Here is a 21,784-nt window from a genome sequence, read left to right on the forward strand (position 1 = left end):
AGCTTTTTAAAGTGCATCAATGTAAGTCTTCCACCGCGGATTGTCTAATAAAATGATTTAAAAAAAATATGACAATAATTATGACAAATATACTACCCTTTACAACATCAGATTTTATGTTCAGTACAACACTATTATAAATGTTCAATAACGGTTTTTACGGATAAATGAGATTATACCAGAATAACTACTTTCTATACAGGACCGTTTGAAGACGTTTAATATATCAAATGAATCGGCGTGAAATTACTTTTTTTAAAATGTAGACTATACGCTGTATTCCCTTTCGAAATAGTCAAAAGAGAGTTAAATTAAATGTATAAGTCTATATTAATAATATAGATCACAGGTTAAGAAGAATGAAGCCACATACTACGCCTTAACTAGATCAGTTCATTTGAACAGTTTTCTATAACTTTTCTCTGGTTTGCCTGTGAATAATTAACGGAAGGATTAATCCCATCATAATCTACAAAAGCATGATCATATTCAGACAATTGGAATTTGATAAAATTAGATATTCTTCGTATAGAAAGCATAGCACCGAGATGATTTATACTCGGTGTTGATTTCTCGACAGTCCTTTGCAATCATCAAATCCAATGTAATTTTATAGTCCAGAGTTCCGCTTAATTCGGTGCTTAAGGGAATGAGTCTAGCATTCTTCCAGTAGATCTTTATTAAAGTTATCTAGACAGACAGAAGAAAGTAATATTTATGCTAAGGTATTTTAAAACAACTTTTATTTATGGACGTTATCCTGACATATTGCATACTAAGAAATATAGATATGCTTTCAGTACTTGGAAATATCTTCACACTCGCTAATGATTGAGCAGGTTCATTATTTTGGTACAGACAGAGACAAGAGACTTTGTTTTCATTGCTAAAATGTCATTCATGTCAATGAAAAGCATTTGTTTTCGATAAAATAGGTTTTTATATAATTCCTTACTTTTTAAATTAAATACATGCATGTCCATATATTTTGCCGAAACGAACTAAAGAAAAGAAATGGACAGAACAAATAAATAATAGTAATTTTGTGACAATGCCCAGCTGTCAGCCTTGTCAATGCAAGATCGAAACATTTTTGCAATGAAAACATGAATGATATAAATAGTTAATGTTTACTAAGTCATCCCTTATAATAGTTTTTGTATGTAAATATTGATTAAATGATTGATGGTGTATGGGCCGGAAGCCTAAATCACATAAGATTTGAATTTGAATTTGAATCTATGTTGTAATATGAAGCAAATTATAAAACACATTCTTTATGTCAACGTAAATCATAGGTACACACTATCAGGTCGGTAAATCCACATACCGAGCGAACCTCAAAAGCAACAATTGTTTTATTATTAAATCCAGTCTACTTACAAGTATACAAATTAAATACAAATATATGCAGCCTTTGGTCATTTGTCGTAGTAAATTGTGTACGACGTTGCATTGTTTTGACGTCAAACCGTGGTGAGGTCAATACGTGTTTTTGGCACCGCCTTTGAGTCAATACGACTTTTTATCATTGGTCATGTGACTACATCTAGACCAAGGAAAGGACTATAAATATAGATTTAATAATAACATGAAATAATTCCTGGCACAGCTTTAAACTGCAAAACAAAGTTAATAGTATGGAAAAGGAAACTCTGAATGCTCTGAAACCCTAGTCAAAGACCATTTAGCCCTTATCAGTCTGGACAGATTGATTCTGCCTTTGAGACCAGTGCAGATCATGTTCAGCCTGCACATCCCAAAACAGTCCAATCAGTGAAAATGTAATTCTACTTCCTAGCATATTTTAGAATTGAAATTAATAACACCATATCACGTATAATTGTACTGTATTAAGAGCAACTGCTCGCTCATACATCATGTAATATGATTTGAGATGAAATAAAGTGTTTTCTATGTCTATGTCTATGTCTATGTCTATGGTATGCACCCCTTATAACAGTTAATGGTACTGTTCAAATTGAAAGATAGACAAAGTTTATTATAGAAATTTAGCAAGGTAAGGGTTAAATCGTGAAGTAGTTTATGCTATAATGATTTATTTTAGATCGATTGTAAAGCAAATTGTATTAATCACTCTCTACACGTCATTCTTGATGGAATCCATCGCCACTAGGGTTTGAATGAGAAAAGAGGAAGCAGTTTCCGTTTAAAATCCTGAGCGCCAAGCATGGGAACTACTTTAACATTTTTAACGTGTTTATTATGACGCGGCCAGGGATATATCAAACCCATGACCACCCTCTCTCTCTCTCTACCACTACGCTATCGTGGCGCAGAGACTTGAAGCAGAATTTCGGAATCTTGTATAGATGCTTGTCTTTGAAAAGAAACTGATTATACAAAATATCTTAGTCACACGTGTGGTAAATGCTTAGGATCATGTAGCCAAACATGCTGCAGACGACAATGAAATAAGATATAAAATAACTCAATTCTTCGATTAACTTTTCTGATTTACATAATCATAGAACTTTTATTAGAGTATTGTAACGGCATCGCACGGAAATCTATTCAACTTTATTACCATTAAATGCAAATTATCTGTTATCATTTCTAGGACGTATATCGCTGACTAGGAAATAGTAGAATAACAATATTAACTTTGTAGCAAACAATAAGATTTTATTGATAAAATAGGATAATAGGTGCAACATTAGCAACGGTATTGCTATAATGAATAAATCAATGAGAAATTGTTAGGCAGAAACTTCTTTATCGATTCAAGATCTGGGATAACAGAATATTAAAACTATGAAACCAGATTGAAAATCATGGTCTAGAATAAATATATATCAACCGATTGTTTTAAGTCATCGATATACTCTTTTACATTTAGTTCTTTACACTTTCTGCATTCAGCCAAGAAGGCCCCCAATGTGTTAAAGATCCGACAAAAATATCAGTACTGGACCCACGTTCGGCTTCGTACATTAAATGGCGACTTCTTATTAGCTATAATGTCAAAATTCTCCTCACTATATTTCATGTGTATGAAAATGTAATTACGCTTGTTGAGTACTACTTTTTTCTTATGTTCAATAGATATCCTATGAAGCTTTACCTATCAACCGTGCACGGCTGTGTGATCAAAGTCAGAATAACGAGCATTAACTGAGTTAACCATTCGATCTTAGTCTGCAAAACACTTTTTCCCAGTTACGGAACAAGCGACAAAGAAAGCATTTACTTCATGCATGTGCTTTTCCTGCGTTTGCAATGACGTTATAAAGAGTTTTAAAGATTGCCTAAACAAAATAAATGATTTTACCTTGAATAGTGTTTGTTTGGAAAACAAAATGTAAACGACAATTTGACCTTTTAGCTCAATTTTAAACCTTAACCTTTGACCTACTTGCCTAGTTAAAGGCTCTTCGCACATCATCTTATCGCCATAAATTTATATTTCAAGTTTGAAGTCAATACTTTGACTGGTTTTCAGCTTATTTCCAGGACACGAAATATGATGTTGTCACCTCAATTGATGACCTTACCATTTAACTTATAAATTCAGTTGTTACACACTGTCTCGTTGACACATACTAATATGCCAAGCTAAAGTCAATACCTTAAATGGTTCATAAGTATTTTTACGGGCATGAAGTTTGGCGAACAGACAGACGGACTGACGTACGTGCCATAATAGGTCCAATTTTCCAAAAAGGGATTACTAAAATAAAATGTTATGATATGCCTTAAAAGCGATATGTCGCCTTTACAAACAAAGTGATTTCGTTAGGCTAACTGGAAATCAAACTTTCTTATCGGAACCGTTGATATACATCAAATAAATCGGCATAAAAATAAGTTTTGAAATGTAGTCACTTTCCCTTCCGTCACAGATGCAGCCATATCAGTAAATTATTCTGCTTAAAACAGATCATGTTTAGATCATTACAATCTTTCTTTTGTAACTTAATTAGATCAATTTATTAGAACGGTTTTTCTGTTTATATACAATATAATTAATTTTGATTAAATAATTCTCTAAGGCATTTCCAAATTTACACGGAAGAGATCTTTTTTGCCTGGCGTAGAGAGATATACCGTTGAAGCTTACATCTCTTTACCCATCGAATGATAACTTATCAAATATGACAACGGAAAGAATATCAGGTTCTTGAAAGCAGAACGTTCAGAGTAATCTAAAATTTTGCTTTATGTTTTTCGTTGAGCATAAATTAACTTCCAACTTGGTTCTTTTTCTTAATTTTTTTTGTAATAAGTCTACTCTTATAGGCCGCGTTTCAAACTTTCAAAGTTAAGCAGCAGTATTTCTTGTGCTTTATTGAGTTTTAACGTTTGCGTTCACAGTTTTCTTTATATATATCATATAATATATTCTAACTCATTATTTTACAATAACTAGGTCGCAAGGCCGCTCGCTATAAGTAATTGACAATTTTGTTTCATGTATTTAAGACGATTGATAATACTATCTTTAGTTAGTGTGTCGGCTAGAACAATTTGGATTGTTCTGCCTTCTCTTTTTGAAAAAAAATAAATAAATGTATAACTTGGTCATAGTAAGACACAAGTTGAATATAAAAGAGAAGTTGTTTTTTCATGCCTGAGTTTACATGTAGGACAATATCATTTTCGATGTCAAAATAAAGCGCATGCAAAAAAGTACATAAAATTTCCCCGTCTTGTATTGAAGGCATTTGCAGACGTTATAGTTATCATAATAAGATAATTTTCCAAAATTAGATGACAAAAAAATAAATGCTAACATAATTACATTGAGAGGAGCGTAACTAACATGACATATTTATGAGCATTTTACAATACAAATTCCGTGGGAAAACTTGTAAACTAACGCTTTTATTTTGCTTCAAAACATTTGGAACCGTCTTTTCTTTTTATTTGGAAGCTTCCCAAGATTGTCCGGCAAATTGGCATCGTAAAATATGAAGAAGTTCCGTTGGTTAGGATTTGTACTTGTGTAAAGTTTTGATTTTATAAATTGTATAAAATGTTAATGCTAAAATGATTATAGAACGAAAGATAAGCTGTAGTATCTTCTGCGAGCAGATTCATTGTCTATAACAAATGATTTGAAAACACCACTGGGAAATTAACAGTATACATTTACTTGAATATCCATTTGTATATTGCTCCTGAAAATATATTAGAAACTATACGTTATAAAAGTATCACAAATTATTTCCTGGAATTCGTTTCTAGACATTGTATGCATATTTTGGTAAAACAGAAAACTATATTTGATTGAACAATTAAAAACTATAAGGTAAGGATACATTTCACTGAAGCACATAGCACAGCAAACAAAGCCTGGGTCATATATCGCAAAGTAGGCCAGCCACAAATTGATGAGTTGCTTCTAAAGTCCAATAATAAGTACTTTATACACATGATACAAAAATGGGGAAGGGATTGAAAAAGACTTAGCTAGTAACACAAGGTGATGGTTTTGCCAGGTGATATCATAAAGTACCACAGAGCGAGCAGCTAATTTATAGTTACTTCCATTTTCAAATTCATTAGTTAAAAGACTCCGTTTTGGCTGCTCATAGTACTTAATAACAAATTGTATACAAATCAAAAGTTCTAACTAGATTCCCGATCATGTTCAACCATAATTTCTTCTGCAAAGAAGATATTGATAATTGCAGCACATTACTTTGTTCACCGGGACTCATGTCTGCTAATCTTCAATTTAGTTCATTAAGTTTAAGTATTGTACTTGCAACATCGTTATTGTCAGATTAGAATTATTAAAAAAGTAAAGTTTTTAAGAGAGGCCATTAAAACCCCGCAATTAAGAAAATCGGAACATTTCATTGTTAAAAAAGATTTTACTGTATTTACAGAATATCTATTACTGTATCATCAAAGAAATAATATGAGAGAAGTAATGTCAAGTTTTGATTTAGCAATATTTTAATGGTTCTGTTTTTTTAAACCCGGTATATTTTATAAAACGTGTAGTTCACTTATTGCAGGAATTTGATTAGATATAAAAAATTATGAATTAATTATTCGGAAATCATAAAGCTTCTATTTAACCTTTTGATTTCGCGCCTTGTTCCAATGGACTGTCGAAACGTTGACATTTTAAATTTGACATTGTTGACATTGAATCAAAGCTGCAAAATCCATACTTAATCTCTTTTGATTGATAGAAATGGAAATTTACGTGAATGATCCCCAATAAATGAAGACTAAGTGTGGTGATTTAAAACATATTTTATGGATATCAGCAAAAATAGTCATGAAGACTTAGGGGTCTAGTTAGGACTTTTGTTTATTTAGTATATATGTTACTTGATGCACATAATAAAGATTACTGGCTTGGCATAAAAAGTTCTTCTTCCTCCCAAAATAGTAGAATATACTAGCAATAGCTTTAAAAGTATTGCATGAAAACACGTCGCCTGTAATCTGGAAGTCGGACGTTAGAGGCGAGTCTTGTTATCGAAAAGAGACCCAGCTAGTTAAATAATGGTCACCAACTGCATACCCACTTAATGCCTGGCATTAGAAGAGGAATCTGGACGTTATGCTGTTCAATGTATGTAGGTGTTCCATACGAAAAGCCTGGCTGGTCCTTTCAATATAAGTCACACTATCACTTTACTAACGTTTCCTTTCCAAAACCCTTTATTTATGCGATTTTCACTTTGCGTCCTTTCGTCCATGTAACATACCGAACGTTACTAAACAGAGATTCTACTCTGTCGAAAAAACGAAATTTTGATCAAATACGAAACTATAAAGATAAACTGCATTTGTTCTAACAATTATAATAATTCATAAAATACCGTAAACAGTTAAAAAGCTTGATTTATACATTGAATTTAGACAATATTTTCTTAATCCGATAGCGCAACCGAGGTTTTGTAAAAAAAAAACGATTTCAATTCATGCGTTAATTTTGTGAATGCTAATTTGCGGAAATGACACTGAACGCTTAATTAAAGAAAATGAACAATAATTGAATGTTTATTCTTTCTTTGATCTGATAACTTTCACATTAGGACGAATTTTATTTAGTTTATGATAATTGCCTCATAAATAACCCATTTAGATTTATATCTTCCTTGGTTGGTGGTTGGCAATATCAAAGTCATTTTTCAATAAATCGTTTTTCAATTTACTTTAATTTTTTACACGGTAAATCGCCTGCTTATTTTAGTAACGATATCGCTTACTAGGTCATGCATTACAATAACTATATCGCCGGAGACTGCAACAATTTACCCAAGTGCATCTCAACCAATATTTGTATTTCTGTTCTGAAAAGAAATGCCATAAGGATGTTATATGCAACATTATCTACCTCCTAAGTGGGAAATGTTTTCATAGTCTGGGTCTGGGAAGAACGCCGAAAGGATTGATCATGTTTAGATTGCATTTTACGAAAAAAAATCAAAGGTGAATGCCAAGACCCTTTAACAATTGCCTCTTCAGGGATAGAAAATCACTTATTCATATTTTTATTAAAAAAAACGCAAGCTTACATACAATATCAAAATATGCATGTTAAGAAATGAGAACAGGGACATTATCTACCAAAATCCTAAGTTAATAACTATATTTCGTCCGTAAAATCCTCTAGGACTCAGGATTTTGAAACGTTATCGGAAGATAAAAATCACTCTCTTTTAATGCTTTTAACTTTCCAAAATTCAGTATATACAAATATTATCAGACGATCCCTCTACCCCCAACCCCCGGAAGGGGGCATTTATCTTCCTGAGCAGAGATCGTAGTTGCATATTTTGTTTCGTAAGTTTAAAAGTGTTATATGTGATTGTTTTGATTCTGTCTGATCATGAAATATAACTGAGTTATTTTATAACATTTTATTTATTTTGTTGTGCTTACATCCACCAGTTTGACCAAAACATTAAGGATTATCATAACTAAACAATAGTTATAATTTATATAAATTATTTTAATGGAGAAAAATATAAGCATAAATTCTAACAGTATGTCGAAAACCAGAGGCTTTGAACAAAACGAATGTGACATACGCATTATAGCTAACGTCGACGTATGACAACCTAAATAGCTGACATCCAAGAAAGCAGCTTGTTCAATATAGGATACCAGAGAACGCAGCTAGCCAAAAGCGACATCAAAAAACGCAGCTATCATCCAATATAGTTGATTTTAAATAACGCAGCTATCCAAAATTTAGTGTTTTAAAGGGCCATAAAAATTGATTTGTCGTTCGTGGGAACTACCGCATCAAATAACTTCATTCCCGAGAAAAAATTCACCCGCCCCGCACTACATAAAAATCTCCGAATTTTTTTCTGATTACGGGGGTCCGAAATGAAAACGGCAAAACAGACCTTCCCAACTCAAAATTTCTTTCTTTCAATCAAATCACAGCCAATTAATATACAAACAGGGAAATGTCGAATCATTTGTGTGCCCAGCTCGCTCCCACTTTTTTGAAAATTTCCCGAAGAACTATTAATCAATTTGGTATGGCCTAAAGAACGCAGCTCTCCCAATAGTTGACTTTAAAGAACGCAGCTCTCCCAATAGCAGACATCAAAGATTATTATTAAATTTTTTTTTTTGTTGATTGCGATTGGTTTTAACACGGTCACATGATCTGTGATAAATTATCATACTGACTGGTGGGCTGGGCCTAAAGTACATATTGACCGCACCGAAACCGCCACGTGCGAAATCACTTAGGTACGAATAAATGTGACGTCATACGTAAACAACAATGGTTTGACGTCAAGACAATGCGACGTCGTACACAATTTACTACGAAAAATTACCAAAGGCTGCATATATTTGTATTTAATTTTTATACTGATAAGTAGGCTGGAATTAATAATAAAACTATTGTTGCCTTTTAGGTCCGGTCGATATGTGGACTTATCGACCTGATAAAAGCGATATCAACCTCGGGCTGCGCCCTCGGTCGATATCGCTTTTGTCCGGTCGATAAATCTTCATATCTACCTCACTAAAAGGCAATAATTGTATAATACGGCTACCCAAAGCTGACATCAAAGAACGCAGAAAATTGCGATATTTCTACAGAAATTTATCGTATTGTGCTTATTGTACATTGTTAAAATATACTGACGGAAATATCAAATGAAACCTAAAAATTTCAAGAAACCTGTTTCATTTGATTGTAAAATAAAGAATATGTAAGCCAAACACGCTTATACGTATCTGAAACTAATTAAGCAGCGAAGTCGTAGGTATTCAAATGTTTAGATCCAAACAGAGCTAATTAGCAGCGGAAGCGAAGTTATACACATTTAGGTGCTACTAATGTATCTTGAACATATGGCTGTAATTTGGCATAATTAAAATACACTCCGAAAATAGCTAAATGTGAGATACGTGTTACTGTTTACCTATTTATTGAAGTACTAAATGTTGATTTTATGCATAATTTGAATAATTTAGACCAGAAACATTATCTGTGTTACTTGACCAAAAGAATGGTAGGTAGGTAGGTAGGTAGGCATTTATTATTATTTTTTTGTCAGGAAGAAAAATTCATAATTATGGATCATTTATTTTTATGTACAGATAACAATAAGGAAATGATGCAATATGTAACTCTTATTATATTCACCTGTGTTTTCTTGTAAAAAGGTGGTGCTTTCGATACCATCGAATCAGACATTCACTGTATCTTAGTGCTCAAAGACTGTCAACATATTATTATCCTCTGAAGTCGGTAATATGTGAACACCATCACATCAAAGGAGAGAAACAATCGGAATGAGAAAATCTGACCGTGTACGAAGAATATATACAAGCCGAAATTAAATATTTATTGATGTCTGCTATTTAAACTTTGCAGCAGGAGTTACGTGACATAAGAAAGTTAAATGACCGGGACTATCTAATATTGTCAAATGTTAAGTCTTTTAGTGTATTTTTTATTCATTCACTGTTTCGTCTACTGAATGACTCTTTCAGCGAAATTCTAAAACATATTTAAATGCGAGATATTTCCAGAACAAAATATGCATCATTTCATTTCACATTGTAAAACTGAATTTTCAATGTGCATAAAGTATATATCCAGTATTCGTTTTACACTTGAATTACACGTCATACAGGCAATCTTTTGACCAGATGTCCTCGAAGACAGAACATTTTCGGGGAGAAAATCCGATGCAAGAACACTAAGAAGATTTTTCATGAAAAATGTACGTGGGAAAAAAATCAAATCATTTTCTACCAAGGCTTAGATCGAAAATGGTGCTCTGTTGCAAAAAGTAAGTAGATTTATTTATTTTGTTTTGTTTTGTTGGGTTTATCGTCGCACTAACACAATTATAGGACATATGGCGATTTTCCAGCTTTGATGGTGGAGGAAGACCCGAGGTGCCCTTCCGTGCATTATTTCATCACGAGAGGGCACCTGGGTAGAACCACAGACATTCCGTAAGCCAGTTGGATTGCTTTCTCACATGAAGAATTCAACGAGTGAGGCTCGAAACCACATCGATGAGGGTCATTTGCCACGTGATTTAGTCAGCGGCCGTAACTACTTGGCCACGGAGGCCTGGTTAAAACCACTGACATTCCGTAAGCCAGCTGAATAGCAAGCTAGTATGAAGAATTCAAGCTCGACCCACATCGGTGAGGGGCAAGTGATTCGAAGTCAGCGACCTTAACCACTTGACCGCGGGTATTCCCTAAAAAAGTTAGTAAGCTATTGATATAATTTATTAAATGCTAATAAGTGTAAGTATGAACTTAATTATAGATATTGCTCTTGATATTCTTGTTTAGGTGAGGATTTACCAAGAACATGTTTCGACTTAATTATCCAGTGAAGACAACAGTTGGTTGTACATCAAGAGACTGAGACAAAATGGGCGGCCACTGGACCTAAACAAAGGTAGGTTAGACTGACATGTGTGTCTGTCTTTACACATATTAGTTATAGGCAATATACTTCGCAAACAATGATATTACCCATAACAGTTCACAGCGTTGGCAAATTTCAGTAGCAGCATTCATGTAAAGTGCTAATTATTAACAACCAAAACCGCGTCTCTTTGTATGTCCAAAGCAGTTTATTTTTCCTGTGAAACTCTGTTAAAGGATGAACATTTTAATGAGTAAATCAAACGTATGAATGACTTATATAATAAATTGCCAGAAACAAAGCTGATAATTCATCGAATTGTACAAAGCCAAATGCATGGGAACAATTGGTAACACTTTTAATAATGGGTACGAAAATGCAACACTGCCAACATTACTGATAATAATCGTTGAAGCATTAGAGAAAACAACAATAATTAGATTCTTATATACAGGATGTTCTGATTACAAACAGTGTATTAGTAAAACACTCATAAAATGGAACAAAATATTTGGCATCTCCTTTCATAAAATCAAATGACTTTAATAACAGATAATTCAGAAATTCTACAGGGAAATTAAGAGTAACCATTTACTGGTGATTCCGTTTTCCCACTATGATTATGCATATATGTATGTGTATCGTAGTGGAGCGTAAACTTAGAAATAGAATCAAATCTAAACATGATTGGCATGTGATATTAAAAGTCCTTCCTTTTAATACTACAGGGAGAAATGAATTTTACAATTAGGCCTATGGTGAATCTTAACCGCACACATGCAGCTTTTCATGAAATGAAAACACTATAGCGTGAGACTAAAACGGTTTATTATTGCATTAAAAATACTTTTTCACAAGATATATTTACGTGTATAAACATGGAAATTCATGTGCTGTAAATAACATGTTTCCCCCAAAAGTCGGCATCAAGGCAAAATATTTATTATTGCGCAAATAAGTATATGGTATCTACATTTAGTTTTTTTTATAATCCATAGTATGGTTGCTATATTAGCTACCAACCCCAACGCATTGCAATGACCCAAGAAATGAGACACCCATGTTTACTCTGTAAGTTAAAAAGACATAGTTGATTTTTCGTTGATAAGCGTGAATTTATTGAAACAAACGTAACCTGAGTAATTGTTGTTTTTAGCAATCATACCAGCGATGCTGGGAAGAATGAATCGGTATGCTTACAAACTGAAAACGCATTTCTGGAGCATGTCGGTTCGCTATGCCATTAAAAGCATGTGAACAAAAACGTGAATCTGTGTCCCTGGTCCCTGTTCACCGATTTTTAAACAACATAAAAATATAGCTTTCTTTTCTGACTTAAGTTATTTCTTACATATCTTAAGTTTAAGCTGTTTTATGAATAGGACTTAAGTTTTTTTACTTAGACTTAAGCTGAAATCATCACAAACTTAAGTAAAATCTTCAACTTCATTAAGTCAAAACTTATACTTAAGATGCTTTATGAATACGGCCCCTGTAGTAGCAACCTATATCAAGTAAAACGAAATTACAGAATATGACCGATTTTTGTCGCACTGATGCACAGCGCGGCGTTATAAAAACTGAAGATGCGTTAAAGGGTAGTTTTCAAGCCACAATAATTCAATTGTGTGATTTAAAATGTTTGGATAAAGGCAACGTTTAGCATGACAACAGAACATATCTACAATATGATCTTTAATTTGAAAATGATGTACATATAACATTCGATTGATGACACATAGTCTCATAAATCTTCTTAAATAAGACCATCGTAGTCTTGATAAAAATAATTTTCTTTTCTTTTCGGGTCAGCAACGATTTTTAATATAGCATATTAGTCTCAAAAAAGAAAACGACAGCATAAAACATTATCATTAATACCACATGACAATGATTACGAGATTCTCTTGTTAAATGGCCTGACATAATATGGTTTGCCTGTTCTATCACAATCAGCGATATCATCTATCTTATCTCTTTCAATATGGTAATATAAAATCCGTATTGTATGTTCAGTAACAGTAATCACAGAAAACGACAATAACGTAGAAAATGCTAAAGCGACAATATCCTATAGTACAGATTGCTTTGAATAAAGTTACAAATAATCTGTTTTGTAGTGACAATAGCCTACACGCTACCTCTTTACATATTTCTTTGAATAAGGTAAAAAACAATTGTGTGTCTGTCCGACCTCAGATAACAATAATAACCAACACTGTCTTTACCTGACGAGGTGATATATATAGAGGATATTTGTTTGTTATGGTGAAAGATCGAAATATATTTCACCGAGTGAACACTATAATGCAACATTTGGCGCAGCCACGAGTGAAAATGTAAATTATAGTTTTCACGAGTGAAATATATTTCGATCTTACACTGAAACAAACAAGTTTTCTATTTATTTTATGTTTTTTAATGGTTTTAACCAAATTACATGTGTATCCAGTTTGTCCGCGCAACGTCACGTGCATTGTATCATGACGTCATAATGTAGTGATGTCAGGATATCTTTGTAGAAAAACTGTAAATAGTTCTATTACGTTTCCTGATTTCTGTTACACTTTGTTATGATAGATTGTATATATTTATGATCCTGTTAGTATTCATAAACATCTAAATCTTTACTGAAGTATATTTTGCATGGAATTTTCTATTATTTATAATTCCTATTTTTTTGCATTCAAGTGTAGTTCCGTACCAGTGAAAGATAAAAATGATATTTTCACTGTTTGAAACAGTGAAAATATCAATTTTATTTCACTGATAAATTTCAGTATTTCACTAAAGAGCATGAAATAAATTCTATTGTTTGTCCCGTCACAGTCAACGACATTTTGCAACGTGCAAAACGTGTTCGACATTTCTTTTGAAAGCCACACTAGGTCGATCAAGCAAGACTGAACTATGTATTTCTACCTAGGTCTTTATGAAAGAAGTACAGCAATTAATACTGTTGAATCCCGGTATCTCAAAATCCAAGATCGAGCGTTTAACTTTGAGTAAACCGGAATTTGACTTAAAATGGTATTTCGTGCACATGTTTTCAGGACAGGACTTCAAATAACTTCGAGATAGCCGGAATTTTGAGATAAGCGGGTTTAAAATATCGAGCTTCAACTGTACGTAAACAGCCAAACAAAGTTACAACAGACTTATTTTGTTTCCTGTTTTATCTTGCAATCCCAGCTAGTCTTAAGGCTCGTCTACACTATTCAAGAAAACTTGCACAAGATATAAATCACAGCAACTTGTATAGTGTAGACAGTACATTGTGTCCCCCATTAGTGTCTTTTGAGTGGCAGTTTCCAGATAATTTTCGGCTACAAGATCTTGTAGCGTTTAGAACTCATCCTATTTTTCTTGGATGGTAGTGCTGTCAAATGCTCTGATAAAGGTTTTTTGATGAGGAGCACCTGCCCAGTATGGTATTTTGTTTACATTTAAAAAAACCATCATATATTTTATTCAATTTGTTTTGACCATATTAATTTTGTAATAGATTCTGTAAATGGTCAAAGGCATTTTTTAATACCGATTTGCCAATAAATGAAAATGAAATGAAAATTGAATGTTTGGCTTTGATATTTAACAATAAACAGGCAGTGTGGACGCAGAAAAAAATGATGTTTTTTAAATTTAATGCCAAATTTAAAAGCCAAGTTTTTTATAATTCAATAATAAATTATATCTAGTACTCCATGGAAGGTAAAATCAGCAAGTTCGGTGTTCTCAAAAAGTATTTTTTCATTATCAATGATGTTTCTCACAAGGTTACATTAAACAAAATATGATGTTTTATCATATTTCCTGAAATAATATCTTTTAGGTAGCTTTGTTCTTCAACTGGATATGTATCACTTCAACTAGAGTTTTTCTCAATCAATGTTTTCACCAATGATTCATTTTTTTTAAATGTACAAATATTTGATCTATATAAAGACTTTGCAAACCCGGGATCATTTCGGCCATTTTTTTTTACCTGTCTGATTTTCCCCCCATTTAAAATTAATGTGTCTTCCAAGTTCAAGAAAATATTGCAAAACACTAATTGCTTGTACAAGATATAAATTATCTAGTGATTTATGGGCCCTACAAGATGTTCTTGAATAGTGTAGACGAGCCTTAACACAACAGAAACTCAGACAATGTGACCCGCTGTAGTAAAGTGTTGTAATTTTTGATTTTCAGAGTGGAATGAGAATAGGTGGCGACATAAAAACAAGATTAACTTCTTTGCCCGATGTAGATCTTCTTACATATTTACTACGTTGTCTGGTCTACAGCTATTATTTTTACAGTACATGAAGATGTTTTCGGGATTTAATTCGACTGGAAACTGGCGTTGGCTAAATTGTCGGTGGCGTACATTTCTATGTAAATTTTAAGGCTTAATGTAAACTTTGAAACCGTATGCGATCAATTTCTTAAACTGCTGGCTTCTTTTCAGGCTTCCATTTAGAAATAGGTGTATTTAAGATCTATTCTCGCATTTCGTAACACTACGGGCTTGATATATTATTTTTACAGTGTGTGGGAAAATACATTATATACTGTAACTTATATCATTATTAAATACTTCTGACGTGAATACTATGAAAGCCGAATAATTAGACAACGAAATATGTAATAAAGCGGTCATTTGTGAGATACAAATTACAGCAATGGTGCGAAATAGATAAAAAAAGATAGTTATGAAGTTATGCCTCATGCCAAGCTAATTAGAGATGGAAGGTATATATATTCTTTGTTACGTGACTGTATCACCTATAGTTAGATGGCAATTACTCGTAAGATTAACAAGGTTTCTTGGCTCTATTAATGATATGTACCTATTAACTGTCGTCCAAAATCAGTATTATGAGTGGCATACTATAATGAGTGGCCTCCGTGGCCGGGTGGTTAAGGTCGCTGACTTCCAATCACTTGCCCCTCATCGATGTGGGTTCGAGCCTCACTCAGGGCGTTGAATTCTTTATGTGAGGAAGCCATCCAACTGGCTTACGGAAGGTCGGTGGTTCTACCCAGGTGCCCGCTCGTGATGAAATAATGCACGGAGGGGCACCTGGGGTCTTCCTCCACCATCAAAGCTGGAAAGTCGCCATATGACCTATGACTGTGTCGGTGCGACATTAAACCCAGCAAAATAAATAAATAAATAATGAGTGACATACTATAATGCTTCTAACAGTTCAAGCAGCAGAGTATACAACTACTGAAGTACTTTGATGTAAGGAACATTTGGCCAATTATCTCTTCTTCTGTAGAACAGAAGAATGAATTGGGTGTTTAGACTCATACATGTACAAAACGTAGTTTAGTAAAAGGTGTATTAGTATTTAGGTACTGTATTACACTTCAGCAATTTCGTATCTATGTCAAATTTCTTTCCAGCTTGCGGTACAGAAGATCATAACCGAATCCAATACAAGTAAACACTATAAATCATAGTACAACATAAATACAATTTGGTAATCACATGTCGACTGACCGTCTACGAAATATATCGGTGAGGTGATAAATATTAACCAGGACTACACGGTTGTGTTGTTTTCTTTACCATCAGTGATCAGGCGCAAGTGAAGAGAGTGACTACAGCTTTTCGGTAAAGGAAAAGTCGAGATGTTGCGAAGAGGACAAGAACAACAGCCATAAAATATGATAAATAAAATACATTTCCCAATGGTGTGGCCAGATCTTATGTATCTGACAGTCTCTTCCAATACATATTCATGTGTTCAGAACATTATTATACTACACATCTGAGTCTGCTTATTGTAGCTGGGACAGACTTTTATCTTCAAGCTTCAATTTAAATTATCTTTGAAATCCTTCACAATGAATATCTTGCATGACATTTGAAATTACAGTACATGCTTTTTTCTTTACTTAAATGTTCAGGAATTTGAAGCCACACAAGTTATTATGTACATTATCTGCTGCATCATTTCTTTGCTACAGTTATTACTGTAATGCTTGGAAAGGGAGTAATATACAGCATTTTGTATGACTGTTGATTATTGCAGACGGGGCAATTACAGACGCTGAGCATTGAAATAATACAACCAGGCGAATATTATGTGCAAAACGAAAATATCACATCGAGTATTGAAGCTGAGCATTGAAACAACGCATTCAGGCAAATATATAAAAAGAGTTTCGCACACATAATGGAATTAATGAATCTGCAAGGGAATTAAGTTGGCTTTACTTTAATAACTGTCCATGTGTAATGCCCTAAAATTTGATCCATGATCCATTTAGGAAATATAATACGGACTAATACACAAGACTAAAATTTACAGAAAAGCGTCAATTCTTATAACTGAAATTCATCGGTTAAGTGCATCAAACAGTTATCATGTTTAGAAATACATAAACACGTTTTAAAGAGTCACTGGCAGTATCGCAACTTAGCCATTAGCATTTACAGTAACGTATCTTCGAATGATTCCCTTGATATCAAGACAAGACTTGATATTAAAAGCATCATCTCAATATCATGAAAACAATAAATTCATAGCACCGACTGGAGATAAAGAGAAAATTTACGTCTGGTAACTTGGGAAATTTTATATAGCCTGCTGTTAAGCTTTGTATGAGTTTTACATTTGAAAATTACATCGGGTATGGTATAATTATTTCCGTGAACATGCAAACTTTTGTACCATAAAAATGGTCATATTTAAACATCTGAATTCTGTTGTGCAAATCTCTGAAAGTATCGTTATAGTGTAATGTTCTAATTTCTGTACACTGTGCGTACAGTAATACCTCGGTTTCTGTAGTACAACAGGCTATTTTGTCAAACAGGTCCTATAGCAGGTAAATAGGAAGTTAGCTTGCCACAAATACATAAAATCCAACATTGTCGTTGGCCATGTCTACTTGCGTTGTCATTGATTTCAACTGGTATACTGTCAGTATTGTTTATATATTATGTGAATTGTTAGGTATATCTGTTGTCCTTCATACTTTTCTACTGTTTGCAATAACACGCTTATTATTATTTTCAAAATCTATCTTATATATATAGATATAAAGGGCATACTGTATGCGATATCTTTAAAATTCAGTAACGGGTGGCATGTTTTATGATATGAGGCACTAGTTTGTTTAATGTGTGTAATGCTTTCAGCGACTGTTATACTACATGTTACGTCTTACCTCTTTTTGTGCATAGAAATATATCGCAATGTAACACATATCATAATTCAGGAACAATCTATCCAATATAACAAGATCCTGTGGGATCACAGAACACAACAAAGCTATATAAGTATGTTTATGATAGATAATGAAATGCGCAGCACCTCTCTTCCCCTTTAAAAATCTCTTTTGTAAATAAAACATTGAATAAACACCGCGATTCAAAAGAATCAGTCGGATTTACAACACTGAGTCCTAGTACTAGTCGAGATTTTGTGTCATTGTTTTAGGTTAGTAAGAAGAGAGATCGCAACCCGGAAAAATGATAACTGACCTGGTTTGATGCGGTTTTTAATAGCAAGAAATGAAAACAACAGTGCAACACATATATCAGATATCGGCTTGAGGGAAACATGTTAAGATGTTTGGGTGTTCAGTTTTACAGTGGGACGCTATGCTTTCCTCTTTGATTGTGTCTGACGGAACAGGTGGAGGACTCTATGATAGGTAGTTCTTAAATCCGACCAGGGCTAAGCTATTTTGATTTCTGTCTTTGGCCTGTTTCGCCGGGCCCTAAGGGTGTTTCCCTTGTTGATCCGTCTTCTGCAAAGGCGTTTTATGTTCATAAGGATTGATTTTTATATAGATATACAAGAGCATTTTTGTGTTTTACAAAACATGCTTTCTGTTGCCATTGCGTATGTTAGGGTTTCACTTGGCGGGAATAACTTTTATTTACACTGCCCTGTGACAATGGAACATGATGGGGGTAAAAGTGAGGCTAGGTGCACCATAAACAGGTCATAGCTTCCCAATAGTGGTTTTGCCACTGACCGTTCCAAGGCGGTGCCCCACTGTGTTCCTTTATTTGTTCATTTTGACCTAGTGTGTTTGCTTTGTGTGAGAGTGTATGTGTGTGTTGGTCGTGTGCGCGTCCGCGTGCTGGGTTGGCGTTTGGGGAGGCTGCGTGTTCAGAACATGGCTTTCCCTGTTGGATTTATCCTTGTTTTTTTTTAGAAAAGAATTACACTGAACGGACCACAAAGAACCGTCATAAACAACAACACATATCAACTGATAGAAGTTGTCAACAAAATGTTTCCATACAGACTCTTACACTATTATAGTATTTTCTTGGGATACACTAATCAAACAGACGCCTTTACGAGTTCAATTTGCAATAACTCCCTAAACATTCAGACTATTTTCGTTTGCTCAAGTTACCGATTTACATATCGTAGAACTTTTATAACAAAATTGGAGCTGTTTCACACGTAAATCTATTCCAATTCATTACCAATAAATGCAAATTAACTGGTATCTTATCGTATATCGTGCACGCAGACTGTGGGTATAATCACAGCAATAAGTTTGTAGCAAACAATACCAAATTATTGATAAAAAACGATAATGGATGCTGGGTTTGTGATGGTATTACGATAATAAATTAATCAATAGGGAAAACATTACTGAGAAATTGTTCAAGACAAATTTCTTTATTGATTTAAGATGTTGGATAGGATCTTTTAAAGCTAGATTTGGATGGAAGTAGATATTTGGAAGTGAGGCTGCTGCCAGATACTATTTCAATCAACTAAATGTCTTGAAACAGGTTTCGTGTGTGAGCAAAACAAACCTATTTCGACAAATGTAAGTCCAAGCTCCTATGGAATGTGTTTAGGTATTGAAGTTTTAACCGCATTACTGATGATTTTTACTATATTTTCACAGATTTATTCAATAATCTGATAAACAGATTAGAGGTTTTGTAGGCAAGACAAATACTTTTCGGTTCCTAATTCGATTTCTATTCGAAATTTTTTGAATGGCTTGCCAGTCAATAAAAAAAACTGTTGTCCCTCGGTCTTCCGTCTTCTGGAAATAGTTTTAGTTATTGAGCGACAGTTATTCAGCAGTAATATTTGAAGATACAATATTATGCATACAGGTATAAAAAATGCCAGTTGCCACAAATCAGAAATGAACCCACAGGTATCAATATTTTTATACTTGCAGGTACAGGTTCATACCTGCATTATATACTCTGATTACTTCTGAAAATTTGATTGTTTCAATACTTAGAGATCTAATTTGGTACCTACAAGTAAAGTTTTATATCTGCAGTTCATGAATCAATTTTACAAATATTTTTATTCAAACGCATAATATTACTGACGAAAATAAAAATGGTCATGTTGATAAAACCTTTACTCTCTAAAATGAATAAAATGACAACGATCAATATAATTTTACAGATTATGTTGTGCGCATAATCAGGTATAATCTTGCAAATGTTTCTTAAATATCTATTCATGTGATTTTGTAATGTAGAGATATGTCACAGTTGGAAATTGTAGCCTGTACATAACAGGCGGTATCTAAAACACACTTCTAAAAATGTAAAGAATAAACTGAATTTAATTCAAGTTAATATTTATACTCACAGTATCTAGTTGAAAACACGAAATTTATCCTTTTTTTGGGGTTTAAATTACGCACACATCTGAAAAAGAAAACATATTTCATGTCAGTCTGAAATTACGTTTTGACGAACTAAAATCAAAATGATGGTTTCTTAAACACAATTCTTATGTAAATAACTGAAAAATTTTGTATCCGTAAAATATTTTTATGTGTGATATGCAGTATGCAGTTGTGACTGATGTCGGTCCTGTTAATGTTGTAACTGAAGTTAAACACGAAGACATGCTCAGTACAGAATTAAATAGTGATTTACTTTTTACATGAAGCCAACAAATCAATTATATCAATTTGGCAGATAACAATACCCAAGAAATATCACTGACTTTACGAAATAAATGTAGGCCGACAAATTTCTGAACTATAAATAGCAAGTTTTCCTTTGATGTAAACCCTCACAGTGTTTAGTATTACGAAAATATTTGGTCTACTGAACAACACGTTTATTGTATTTTCAATTAGTGAACTTAGCGCAGTAGGCTTATTCAAGAAAAATCAATTTCTACATACATGTACATCAGTACGTTACGAAAACTTTAGTTATAACAAATGATAAAACGATATTCTGACCTAAAAGAAAGATACACTGTGTGTCTCATATACCATATCAGGCACTGGCTACAACTGGAACAAGTTAAGCAAATTGTTGGTTCGTTGAAAACCTTTTGTACAACATTTGTCTGCGTGTTTGCATTTGTTTAGAAATGACAGTCGATCAAAAAACGTTCCAGTTATATAAAGTAAAGATCTAACCCTTTTAAAGGAGGCTGTGATCCGCAACGCCAGTGATGTTCAATCCTTTTACAACTGAATGCTACGCTTTTGTGTTTAATTGTGCTTGACGGAACTGGTGGGATATCATGATAGGCAATAGGCAATCCACAGGGACTGAGGTGTTTTGATCCGTCTTCTGTCCTATTTCGTAAAGACCTTAATTGTGTTTCTCTTGATACCCAGTCCTCTGTATAGGGACTGAGTACATGTGTTTATGGTCATAAAATTGTAGAGTTTACAAGCTTTAAGGTACCCATTCATGTCTTAGGTAATTTACATTTACACTGTTTTGTTATCTTTGAACCATTGCGGTTAAGGGTAAAGATAGATGCCCACTATATAACCGGTTTAAACTCCAAAACGGTGGTTTTGGCATCGACCGTTTCCAAACGGTGCCTCTGATGAGTTCCTATATATGATCGTTTATGTTAATGATTTCAAACTCGCTTTGGAATAAAATTATGACTTTAAGTGTGAATTTCAATTTTCCTATTTCCCTTGATAATGTAATTAATGTGT

General features: G+C 33.5%; 1 protein-coding gene across 2 annotated transcripts in view; it reads right to left on the minus strand.

Moving 5' to 3' along the window:
• LOC123523042 (FMRFamide receptor-like) overlaps positions 1-21,784 on the minus strand; it is a 138,825-nt gene that overhangs the window by 59,631 nt on the left and 57,410 nt on the right. For both annotated transcript variants that reach the window (XM_045300631.2, XM_045300633.2), the window contains exon 2: positions 20,455-20,513. The gene's annotated coding sequence lies outside the window, so the exon portion shown is untranslated. The remainder of the gene's footprint in view (positions 1-20,454; positions 20,514-21,784) is intronic.

Source organism: Mercenaria mercenaria, chromosome 8 (assembly GCF_021730395.1).
Source record: "Mercenaria mercenaria strain notata chromosome 8, MADL_Memer_1, whole genome shotgun sequence".
Classification (NCBI taxonomy): Eukaryota; Metazoa; Mollusca; class Bivalvia; order Venerida; family Veneridae; genus Mercenaria; species Mercenaria mercenaria.